We start from the raw sequence: 13,609 nt of genomic DNA on the forward strand, positions 1-13,609 counted from the left end.
TTTTTGTATTCATATATACTGTTTCTCATCTCACCCTATCACTGTGTATGCATACATAGTTGTTGGTGTGTGTGTGTGTGTGTTTTAAACCGACAATGTGAAGTATTTTTCGTTTGTGTGTCTGGCCGTAGTCTGGCGGCAGCATGGCCGTTCTCTTGGAACACGTCACCATGTGTGTTAAACTCTACTTCATCAAACCGCTCTTTTAGAAAGCCGATTAGAAAATCTGTTAAAACTGCAAATGGAACCCATTATGGCTGGACGCAACCGCAAACCGTTTCTGGTAATGACTCACATACTAATAAAACACATGGACCTACCACACTTTGAGCTCTCTACAAGTTAGAAACACACCCTAAAGCTGAGGGAGAATTCCACCCAAAAACAAGAAAAACTTCACCTGATACCATGAAGTTCTAACCCAGGGGTCTCAAACTCTAATTACCTGGGGGCCGCTGGAGGCAGTATGACCAAAAAAAGACACAAAAGTACAAAAAAAGACACAAAATGACTGAAAAAAGCACTAGATTACTTTAAAAAGACACAAAATGACCCAAAAAATACACAAAATGACCAAAAAAAGACACAAAATGACCCAAAAAATACACAAAATTACAAAAAAAGACACAAATTGACTGAAACAACACTAAATTACTTAAAAAAAGACACAAAATGAAAAAAAAATACACAAAATGACCCAAAAAATATACAAAATTACTAAAAAAGACACAAAATTACTAAAAAGACACAAAATGACCCAAAAATGCACAAAATGACCCAAAAAATACACAAAATTACTAACAAAGACAAACTTATTAGAAAAAGACACAACATTACCAAAGAAAGAAACAAAATTACAAAAAAAAAGACACAAAATTACGAAAAAAAGACACAAAATTACTAAAAAAAGACACAAAATTATTAGAAAAAGACACAAAAATTACCAAAAAAAGACATAAAATTACTAAGAAAAACACAAAATTACCAAAAAAAGGCACAAAATTACCAAAAAGAGACTCAAAATTACATTTCATAACATTTCCACTTCTTCCGGTAACAACAACATGGCAGATAATAAACGCTCCGGTAGCAGCTGCCTTTCTTTTTGTTAACGTCGTCATAGAAACAAGTGAAACAAAGCTCCAGCTGGAGCAATAAAGGAACCTTCCACACACAACACGGTAAAGAGACATTCATATAAAACTCACATTAAACTTTCATATCAAGGTGGGGGCCACAAAATATCATCATGAGGGCCACAATTGGCCCGCGGGCCGCAAGTTTGAGACGCATGCTCTAAAGTGCTTCTAAAGTTCTGAAGTGCCATCAAGCTGTACTGCCTGGTATTTTAAGAATGAAGTATTTCACTCATTTTGTGTAAAGTGTTATATTGTGAGGCTGCAAAAGCAATATCTGTCAAATTATAGTTATTTATAAAGCACCTTTGACGAACGGCTGTGTCATAAAAGTGATTTAACAACTAGAAAACAATCACACGGCAACAATTAAGCGCTTATCTTTTTCTTTTCTCTTCTTCTTTGTTTCTCTCTCTTCTTGCCTCGTCTTCCCCTTGGCATTTAAGGAACCCCTATGATGTCATGATGGTGTAACACCAGACTATCTCTGGTAAACCTCAATCGATCTTTAATCTGACAGCAGGGATTATGCACAAAATGACAAAAAAAGGACACAAAATGACTGAAAAAACACTAAATTACTTAAAAAAGACACAAAATGACAAAAAAATTACACAAATTGACCAAAAAAGGACAAAATTACAAAAAAAGACACAAAATGACAGGAAAAAAAATTAATTACTTAAAAATTACACAAAATGACCAAAAAAAGACACAAAATTACAAAAAAAAGACACAAATTGATAGAAAAAAAATAAAGTACTTAAAAAATACACAAAATTACCGAAAAAGACACAAAATGACCAAAAAGGGACACAAAATGACTGAAAAAACACTAAATTACTTAAAAAAGACACAAAATGACCACAAAATGACCAAAAAATTACACAAAATGACCAAAAAAAGACACAAAATTACTATTAAATAAAAGACACAAAATGGCCAAAAAAGACACAAATTTACAAAAAAAAGACACAAAATTACAAAACAAAGACACAAAATGACCAAAAAAAGGAAACAAAATGACTGAAAAAACATTAAATTACTTAAAAAAGACACAAAATGACCAAAAAACAAGTGAAACAAAGCTCCAGCTTGAGCAATAAAGGGACCTTCCACACACAACACAGTAAAGTACCATTCATATAAAACTCACATTAAACTTTCATATCAAGGTGGGGGCCACAAAACAATCACACGGCAACAATTAAGCGCTTATCTTTTTCTTTTCCTTTCTTCTTTGTCTCTCCATCTTGTTGCCTCGTCTTCCCCTTGGCATTTAAGGAACCCCTATGATGTCATGATGGTGTAACACCAGACTCTCTCTGGTTAACCTCCATCCATCTTTAATCTGACAGCAGGGATTATAACGTGTATTTCCCCCCTGAGTAACCCCCCTGAGTAACCACACAAAAACAGATGGATCCACTCACAAACACCGTGGTCGAGCTCTACGAGGGAGTTTCCTGATAGCAGATAATTATCCATGTAATTCATAACTGGTTCACACAAACACGCTGAGAATGAGTTCCAAGAGTAAAAAGGAAGAAACTGATAGAACTAAAGGGCTTGGCCCATATTTTCTTTCCCCTAGCAAAATGTTTATAATCGACCAAAACACTGTAAAAACCATCTGCAGCCACTGTAAATCTCAGTGTAAATTAATGGTGCATTAAAACCGATGCGAAGCAGATTTATGACAGCCAAATGTTTGAGCGTATAGCGAACACATGGAAGTTGAGAGGGCTTTGGTGAGCTGCTGCCTGCAGCGTGGTGCCGACAGATATATGTTCATGTTGGAACACACATCAGAAGAACAGCATTGATGGACAAATCCACAGAAATCAAAAGGCAGACGTCTTAAGATTGGGAAATTTAGAATGAAAGGCAAGGTTCAACAACCCCCTGGGTCTGAGCCTATTTGGGCCGTTTTTTAATACTTTTTATTTTGCCCTTCATTTTAGTCATTTTTGATCATTTTGTGTGTTTTTTTGGCCATTTTGTGTCTTTTTTAGTCATTTTGTGTCTTTTTTGGTCTTTTTGTGTCTTTCTTTTGGTCATTTTGTGTCTTTTTGGGTCATTTTGGGTCATTTTGTGTCTTTTTGGTAATTTTGTGTCCTTTTTTTGGTAATTTTGTCTTTTTGGGTTCTTTTGTGTATTTTGGGGGGTCTTTTGTGTCTATTTTTGGTCATTTTGTGTCTTTTTGTCATTTGTGTCTTTTTTGGTCATTTTGTCATTTTGTGTCTTTTTTTTGGTCATTTTGTTTCTTTTTTTAGTCATTTTGTGTCTTTTGTTAGTCATTTTGTGTCTTTTTTTGTCATTTTGTGTATTTTTGGGGGTCATTTTATGTCTTTTTTGTGTTTTTGTGTCTTTTTTGTAATTTTGTGTCTTTTTTGGTCATTTTGTGTCTTTTTTTAGTCATTTAGTGCCTTTTTGTTTTGTCATTTTGTGATTTTTTTTGGTGTTTATGTGTGTTTTTTTTGTCATTTTATGTCTATTGTAGTCCTTTAGTCCAACATAAAATGTGATTTTGAATCTTTTTTTTAACTTTCGAAACACTATCATGCTCAATAAAGAAGTGGGGCAACCTGCTCTACCAACTGAGCCACAGCCGCACAACTTACAGAGACAAAATCCTGAATTTGTGGTCCTGAATTGGTAAAGAAGACTTTCTTTACCAATTCAGGCAAGCAATTGGCCACCAGGGTGTTTCAAAGAAAACATGGCCTCTTACACACATTCAGTAACAACCCAAAATACACATTCAGAGGATTGATCATGTCACAATTAGTCAGATTTCACCAAATTTACAGTTATGGTTAGGACAAAACAACAGCAGCTAGGATCCCTTTACAGCTCACAGACCTGGAGTTTATTTCAGGTGAGTCCTGTGGGAAATTAAGGTGGAGGTAACATGGACATTCCAAACCAGGGAGATATAGAAAATGAACAAAAAATAAATAAATATATATATATATATAACTTTCTCCCACCATCCCCTTGGTGGTCACACATTGTAATAGCCTAAAGGGTCTCGAGTCAGACCTTAAAACCCATTTCTAACACGTACAGGCCAAATGTGCTGACCTGGATGGAAACGTGGGATCTTTACCTTCAGAGGGTACAAAAATCTAAGAGATATATTGGTTCCTGACTCAAACCTTAATTAATCCCTGTTCCTGACTCTAACCTGCTTCCTGTCTCATGGGACCAGTAGCTCACAAGCAAGACTTGTGAAAAAGCTAAACAGGGATCAGTCTGTCTATTGCTAAGGCTGTACCAGCACCTTTTAATATTTTATCTGTATATATATATATTTTAAAAGCTTTTTTTTAATCATCAGATGACTCATGTTTTTTTTATTTTACACTAACTACATCTTTAGGACCCTTTGTTAACCTAACTTTAACTTAAGTCGAACCCCAGACTTAACAAAAACTGGTAACACTTTACAATAACAACTAAGTTATGTTTATAGATGGTTTATAAACCAATTATTAACCATTTACTACATATTTAATATTTAAGTGTTTTCAACCAATTTCCTAAATGTATATGAATCTTTTCTAAATCATCAACATACTTAATATGGTGTTAAAATGTTATAATGAGTGCCACTTAAACTATTAATAAACTAATAATTATAATGTAATTGTTTGTTAATGGTAAATTAACACTCAACGTACATTAATATACCATCTATTTGCCATTTATAAATGATTTAGTTAGTTAAACATTAACAAATTATCTATTTACCATTCTAAATGGCCTATATACGGTTTATAAATGATGATTAAACATTAATAAACTATCTGTTTACCATTTATAAATGATGGTTATTGTAAAGTGTTACCCAAAAACTTAATCAAAAAAGATGCATTTGTGTTTGATTTTGATATATTTTGGAACAAGACCCGAGTAAAGAAAAACAAACATATCCAGACAAACAAAAGGCCAAATACATAATCAGAAAATCAAAAGTCTTTTGCACTTTTTATTTTCTGAGCCAGACTGAAAATTCAAATTCAAATTCAGTTTGTGCTATACTGACTGTGGACACAGCATGCAGCATCCACTAGAGGGCAGCACTACAGAATTTGCAGTTTGGGTGTAACCCTAGATTTCTGGTTTACATGTCGATGTGGGGACCATGATTTGTCCCAAAGTCAACAAAATGTCCTTATGTTACGTAATATGATTGAAACCCATACAACTTGTTTTAATCATACTAATAAAAATAAGAATGAGAAAATGCTTGTCCACGCAAAGTTATAGATTTTTTAATGTTTAAATAAACACAAATCATGCTTTTGTAATTACGATCCACAGTCAATGCAAAAACAGTCACAAATCAGCAGGAAATAGGTCGACTTCCTGCAGCATACAAGTTAAATCCACCAAAGAAAGTGAGTCATTTCTATCGTACAGCAGCATGTGACATGTTGCTTATCTTAAATATGTAATTTTAGACATCTATAGTATATCATAGCCGTACTGTAGGGACCTTTGGCATTGAATGTGGAAAATCATAACTGAACGCAATCATGGGTTTCCCAGAATTGTCCAATTTGAACATTTTGTTTGGCAAATGGTTGGAAAGTCTAATTACATCATTACATCATTTACAGTGAACTCTCGTTAAACCCAGCTTCGAAAATAAATCAAGATTAATTACAGCTCACACCTCCTTCTCTAGTGATTTCTGCTGTCTCAATGGATTTCTCCTTCTCCTCCACCACCACACTCTCTAATTGCCAAAAAAGACATCTTTGCTAAACAAGTGCCAAAATACATATACACAGCATTCAGCCACACATCATGTCCAGGCAAGAGAAAAATATACAAATATATAAGCATCAATTATTCACAATATACCCCGATTCAACAAAACCTGGTCTACATTCATTAAAAAATTCACCTCTACAAATGTCTGATCCCGATTCCACAGAACTTTGCAACACACCATTTTTTCCCCCCTGAAATATCCACACATGTATACACACACACTTATAAATACAAAGTACACACACACTTTCACACACACACACACACACACACACATTGGTCTGTCTGGCTGTCTGTTGATTTGCTTCTCAGCATATATGTATGGCCACACAATAAGATAAGATAAGATAAGATAAGATAAGATAAGATATACTTTATTCATCCCAGCAGAGAAATGTAGGTGTTCCAGCAGCCAACATACACACAACACAACACAACACAACACAACACAACACAACACAACACAACACAACACATGTATACATACATATTAGATTAGATTAGATTAGATTAAATTAGATTTGACTTTATGACAGTTAATGACAGTCATATCCCGTGGCTATTCCAACATACAAAGTGATTATGTACATTCACTGAGTGAATATTTAGAAAATAAAACATATATTTCTCGCTAGAAATGTGATCAAAATCCATTTTTGTGCAGAAACTAAGTCAAAATATTGATTTTTTTCACTAAAAATGAGAGAACTGTCCACCATGTTTTTTGTTCTGACCGCCGGGACCTTGAAAGTCACGTGACTTGGAACAAACCAATAGGAACAAATATCCATGGAATTAACTTGCATTGTAGCGAAATCCGTGTCAGTTTCACGGAAATTTTAGTGATTCCGTGGCTATTCCACGGATTTTGAGTTAAGCGAATCCGTGGCTATTTCACGGATTCCTGTGAGACCAGGTTCAAATAAAAATACAAATAAGATAAAATAAGATACAGCAGGATAAGAAAATAGATAAAATAATAAAAAAGAATTTCCCACTCTCTCTCTCTCTCTCTCACACACACACACACACACACACAAATGTGCATAATCTCGTCCGTCTGATCCAGTTTAGAGCTATAGAAACCCCCCTGCTGAGACCAACACATACATTGCACAACAACATATTGCACGTTCTTGATGTTTGTCAGTTGCATATTTATCGTTGAGCCGCCCATCCGTTAGCAAACACTTTGTTGACAGAACAACAGCCACATAATTAGGTTAGCGTCTTCAAGACTTTGCTATCACAACCCTCCAGCTCTCTGATTACCATAACAATTTGCATAATTTTCCCGTGATTACATAACACGGAGATGGAAGCTGTAGCTGGCGGCGTGCCGCAAGTGCCAAGAAGCGATTAGTCAAATTGATTACAATATTGATCAATGACATTCATTAAACATCCTGAACATTTGCTTAATAAAACTAGTTGTTAATATTGCAGGCAGATAAATTGGAAAGACACTGTTTGATTATACCTCTGACTGGAGTTTAGGATATTATTGGGGAGGCTCCTATGGCATTAATAATGTTTATTACACTTTATAATAGAAACATTATTAATGTAAGATTTGGTAGTCAACCTGCAAATGTTATTATGGAATCATTTCATGCTCTGTGAACTGTAATTGTTCTTAATTATTGCTAAAAGAGCTCTGAGTGCTGTGACTACATTTTCAATCAGTAAGATTAAATTTCTACCGGTTACAAAAAAAAAACAAATAAAAAAAACAAAACATCATCTCAGAATGATTGTTTCCCATGGTAGATGTTGTGTTATGTCATCTCATTACATATAATACTGAATTCATCTTATAAATCATCATAATAGAAAGGCCTAGGCCATACAATATTATATTATATCAGCTGCATTTTCTTGTTTGGGACAAACATCAAAATGCAGTGAAAAATAGCCACCGTCTGTACAGTAAATGGACACTCAATCATGTCATTTATAGAGGAGCAAATTACTTAATTGGCACCAAATGTAAAAGCACTCTGGCTGATTCAATGATGTACCCGGTGAACTAGAAGAATTCAATTCACACAGTTCAATGAAGGGAATTCATCATGGTGACAAGGTAGAGGGCTATTTGAAAACAAAACAAGCCTTTTAAGTACATGCAACAATGATGTATAGGGACACAATAGACTACCTTATTATTTGTTCCGCATTAATGATTAAACTACCTTTCTAAAGGGGCAGTTTTTGATTTGCAGACTTCAGCAGTATTTAATGCCCATGCGTCTATGATAAACAGTATATTTAGTGTACCATGAAAGTGAAATTAAGTGCTATAAACAATCTAGTTTGACACAACGGATGTAGAGTTTTGGAATTTTATTTCGCAAGGGCACTGCATCCTGTGGTTGCCACTGACAAAGATGATTGTGATTGGTTGAAAGAAAGGCATTTTTTCTATGCATTTTTTGCATGTTTCCACAAGGGGGAAAAGTCTCAGGCCACACCCTCTCAAAAGTCCGCTAACTCTGCATGTCTCTATTACAAGCTAGCCCCCAGAGGGAATTAGAGACTCTGGAGGTAACGTATGGTTTTCGACCATCGCTTAATCGATTAGCGACAGTTTCGACCGTGACGTCACATACGCAACGGATTCAACACGGAAGACTAAATTGTGGCCGCCATCGCTAACTGTGCACAACGTCAGCAGCTGATCATAAACAAAGCAGCATGGCTAATTATGCACAGTGTCTCCGCTAATCATAAACATTGTGCACAGTTAGCGATGCCGGTTAATTCACGATCACTGAGTGTCTGGTGCTTGTTGTAAACAAACAGAGATCGCTAAGTGAACACCTCCTGCAGCAGCAGCACATACACACTGTACTGCTACAGAGCTAGCTGTTAGCCTGTTAGCACACACACACACTGTACTGCTACAGAGCTAGCTGTTAGCCTGTTAGCACATACACACTGTACTGCTACAGAGCTAGCTGTTAGCCTGTTAGCACATACACACTGTACTGCTACAGAGCTAACTGTTAGCATGTTAGCACATACACACTGTACTGCTACAGAGCTAACTGTTAGCCTGTTAGCACATACACACTGTACTGCTACAGAGCTAACTGTTAGCCTGTTAGCACATACACACTGTACTGCTACAGAGCTAACTGTTAGCCTATTAGCAACAGGAGGACTCATTCATACTCTTCTTAACGAGCCGCTGGCATACACTTTTCAAACAGTCTCTCCAGAAAGGTTTTCATATTGTTCATTTAAAAACTGATGAGTGGAAAAAAAAGCTGGCCAATCATGGCAGAAAGTCCAACAAGAAATTTTAATGAAGCACACTTGTTCCTTAACATTTAGACTTCAGACTCCGTTATTGAATAAGTTATGTATTCATCCAGTAAAATGGCAAGTTTCACAATGCTGCTGTTTATCAAAGAGCATTGACTCAGAGGCCCTTCAGAGTCAATCAGAGAGCATTGACTCAGAAGGTCAAGATGATTGCATAAGCCGTGCCACATTTCTGACAGTTTTGCATTAACGCTACTTATTCATAAGCTCATTTCCCACTCGAAAGTTTGAGTCAGAAGAAAAGAAAGTTCAAGCCCTTTTAGAGAAACTTAAGGGCAAAGTCTTAAGCACCTGATACATCTAAATCTTAATCAAACTAAGAATAGTTTATCAGTGGGCAATGCTTTGACTGATATAGTTACAGCTACAGTACGTAGTTACAGTTTTTTATCATCGATTCGGCTCATAATTTGGAAAAAAAAACATTCCCAGAGTACGCTGCAAAAAAAAGAAAAGTTGGGTGAACTCAAAATTTCAAGGCAACAAACTTCGATAAAATTTCAAGTTGGACAATTAAACTAAATATTTTAAGTTTTGTTTTTGAGTTTGCTCAACTCTGAATTCAGGTTTTTGTCAACTCAACACGATTGTAACGCCGCTATGAAATGTCAGCTAATGTTGCGACCACAATTTTGAGTTAGCATTGATACGCTAATGGCTACTCTTGCAGCTGTAACAAGCAGCGCCGATAGCGTCAGTTAGCCGCTAGCGCCAGTTAGCTGCTAGCGTCAGTTAGCCGCTAGCGTCAGTTAGCCGCTAGCTTTCGCTAATGACTGAATTTCACCACTTTCCAGCATTTCACAACAAAGAAATCAGAGTTAGCAGAACTATTGTCCCTTGTTGTGAACCCCCAACTTTAGTAACAACAACTCACCAACTTGTTTTTGACAACTGGCTTCCTTTGTTGTGCTAACTTACATTATTGCCCTAAATATCAATCATTTATATTTCCATGTTTTACCAACTTAAATCACTGTTTTAGGCCAAAAAATACAAGTTGGCTTTTTTTCAGTGTATGAAGCAGCTTCTCTTTACTCAGTTTTTCTTCTTCTCTGCTCTTTCTAACAGCACAAGTCTGCCAACATTTTCACATTTTGAACCAAATGAAGAGCAGATCTCATATTGTTTCTAACAGGAAACTCATTGGAAGTGACTGTTAATTCCTTTTGCCGGTAACTGGTAATGAACTATGACAATAACGCTAAACATGAAGTTGTTGTTTTTTTCCTTCTTTTATGAGCAACTTCTGCCCTTTAGTGGTGGAGATTTACTTCCTTAGAGATGAATCAATTCCACATGACTGCCTGGTGGTGCAGCGGTTAGCACTGTGGCCTCACAGCTAACAGGTTCTCTGTTTGAAACCATTAGATGGCCTTCACTAGACTGATATATTTTCACATTCCTCTACTGAAAAAGGAGAAGACAAATCAGATTGAGTGTGTCACAACTTCTAATCTAAACCCGCCAACAGTGTGCAAAAACAAACTGTAACTTAATAGATTTTACTGTGTATTTTATAAATGCTAATCCTGTGTTAGCCACTGCCAATTATGTTTATGTTTTATTAAAGGAGTAGAAATACAAAGTAGTAAAAATACATTCCAAAATACATTAGAAAAGTGCAGCACATTGTGCATTTGATCAGAAAACAAATAAAATACAAAAAAACACCAACAATACAGCTTTAACCAGTATCATTGATTGTAATCCTGGACATCATGACTCCAGGCAAACATCGCTTCTGTAAAAAGTAGCGTCCTTTCAACCAAAATAAACGAAAAAATAAATAAATAAACCCAAAACCTGACATTAACCACTGACAAAGTACATCTTTAATTTCTTTTCGAAGGATATTTTGCTTTATTCTTGATGGATATCAAGTGGTAATTCACTCCCTATTTTACTCGCTCTATGAAGCACTGTTCTTTTCAGAGAATTAGTTCTTGGATGAGCTTGCACAATATCACCCTTGTCTGCCTTCCTGGTATTATGTTTATGCAGAGTATTAAAAAAAACTATTTTATCTCTCATGGACTCAGGTAAATTACAAGCTGACAACTTGAAGATAGTTACTACACTGGAAAATTCTGATATGTCTCATAGTTGCCTTTTTTGGCAAACAATCCTCATCTGAGTTTTGGTCTGACTGAGATTACTAATGTATGATTGAATGGGTCTGATGCTTCCTCTTATGGAGAAAATAGACTAGACATCAAAACTTTTTTGGGTAAATTTGTGTCTCTTTTGGTAATTTTGTGTTTTTTTTTGGTATTTTTTTTTTCTTTTTTTGTCATTTTGTGTCTTTTTTAAAAGTAATTTTGTGTTTTTTTAGTCATGTTCTCTCTTTTTTTGGTCATTTTGTCTTTTTTTTTTTTTATAATTTTGTCTTTTTTAAATAATTTTGTGTCTTTTTTCTAATTCCGTGTCTTTTTTTAGTCATTTTGTTTTTTTCTAATTCTGTGTCTTTTTTTAGTCATTTTGTGTCTTTTATTAATCATTTTGATTCTGCCTCCAGCGGCCCACAGGTAATTTGAGTGTGAGACCCCTGCTCTAATGCTTAAGACATTAATCTACAAGCATTTCTTTTTCCATAATGACTTTTATTTTAAAGAATGTGAAATCCACAGATCAATACTCTTCATATTGCAGCATCTATTAGCAGCACATTGCAGTCGTGACACACACACACACACTCTCCCTGCTGCCGTTTTCAACTCAACTTCCTGCTTGTCTTGAACCTTTGCACTCATTCTAGATAACGGTGGATAAAAGTGAGAGCCTTGGCTCCAAACCAGAAACGTAATCAGTTACTCTTCAGTCCTGATGGTGATGCAGCTGCTGATCTGATCTTCAAATGTCAACCGGTTCATTATTAAACCAACGGGCTGTGATCCTACCTGTCATTTAGCTGCCTTTGAAGGTCAGCTGCTTAAAGAGAATTCAACTCAATACCTGACACAAATACACTCGGACTCACACACACACACTCACACACACACACACACACACACACATTAATATACACTATAGCACTGTGAGAGGCCATTTGAACACACACACACACTTCCACATGAACACACGGACACAAACACACTTCAATAACTCTAAATGTCTGCTGTCAGTCACCTTGCTTTCTATCTTTAGACCTTAATATGATTCTAATATCTGCAGACTTGAATATAAAGCAAGTTCATTCAACCTTTGGTCCAATCATGCGTTGGTTTAAGACATATGAAAAAGGTCCACAAACAAACTAAAGCACCCACACCTTAACGCCTCTTCCTCCATGACCCCAGGCACCTGATTTAAAAGCAATATATATGCATTTTTAATCACAAAGATTTCCTTTTTTCCCCATTTGTCTGTCACTTGTCTCGCTCTCTATCTCTCCCTCTGTCAGATCTTTATAATGAGGGCCTCCTCACCTCTTTTTTAAATAATTTTGTGTCTTTTTTTGGTCATTTTGTGTCTTTTAAAAAAAATAATTTAGTGTTTTTTCAGTCATTTTATTCTTTTTTGTCATTTTGTGTCTTTTTTTATAATTATGTGTCTTTTTTTGGTCATTTTGTGTCTTTTTTAAAAAAGTAATTTAGTGTTTTTTTCTGGTCATTTTGTGTCTTTTTTTTAAAAGTAATTTAGTGGGGGGTTTTTAGTCATTTTGTTGTCTCTTTTTTTTGGTCATTTTGTCTTTTTTTTTAAAATAATTTTGTGTCTTTTGTGTCATTTTGTGTCATTTTGTGTCTTTATTAAGTCATTTAGTGTTTTTCCAGTCATTTTGTGTCTTTTTTGGTCATTTTTATGTCTTTTTTGGTCATTTTGTGTCTTTTTTAAGTAATTTTGTGTTTTTTTCAGTCATTTTGTTGTCTCTCTTTTTGGTCCTTTTGTCTTTTTTGAATAATTTTATGTCTTTTTTTGGGTCATTTTGATGCTGCCACAAACAAACTTAAGGCACCCACACCCTAACGTGTCTTCCTCCATGACCCCAGGCACCTGATTTAAAAGCAATATATATGCATTTTTAATCTCAAAGATTTCCTTTTTTCCGCCCATTTGTCTGTCACTTGTCTCACTCTCCATTTCTCCCTCTGTCAGATCTTTATAATGAGGGCCAGTAGCCTTTAACCCCTCCTCAATAAACTCTCTTCTCATTTCTTACTTTATTTTTCTTCCATCATACAAAATTCAGCAGCGAGGAAGATCACGGAAGGAAGGGGTCAAGGACTTTAACTGCCATTAGCATTTAGATTTGAACTGGTATGAGGTTTGGGTACGGGGTGGAAAGAAGAGAAGAAGAAGAAGTGCGGATGAGAGAGAGACACGGCAGGAACGGCAATATAAAAAGAAATAGACGGCGATAAAGC

The sequence above is a fragment of the Centropristis striata genome, chromosome 19 (genome assembly GCF_030273125.1).
Source record: "Centropristis striata isolate RG_2023a ecotype Rhode Island chromosome 19, C.striata_1.0, whole genome shotgun sequence".
NCBI lineage: Eukaryota > Metazoa > Chordata > Actinopteri > Perciformes > Serranidae > Centropristis > Centropristis striata.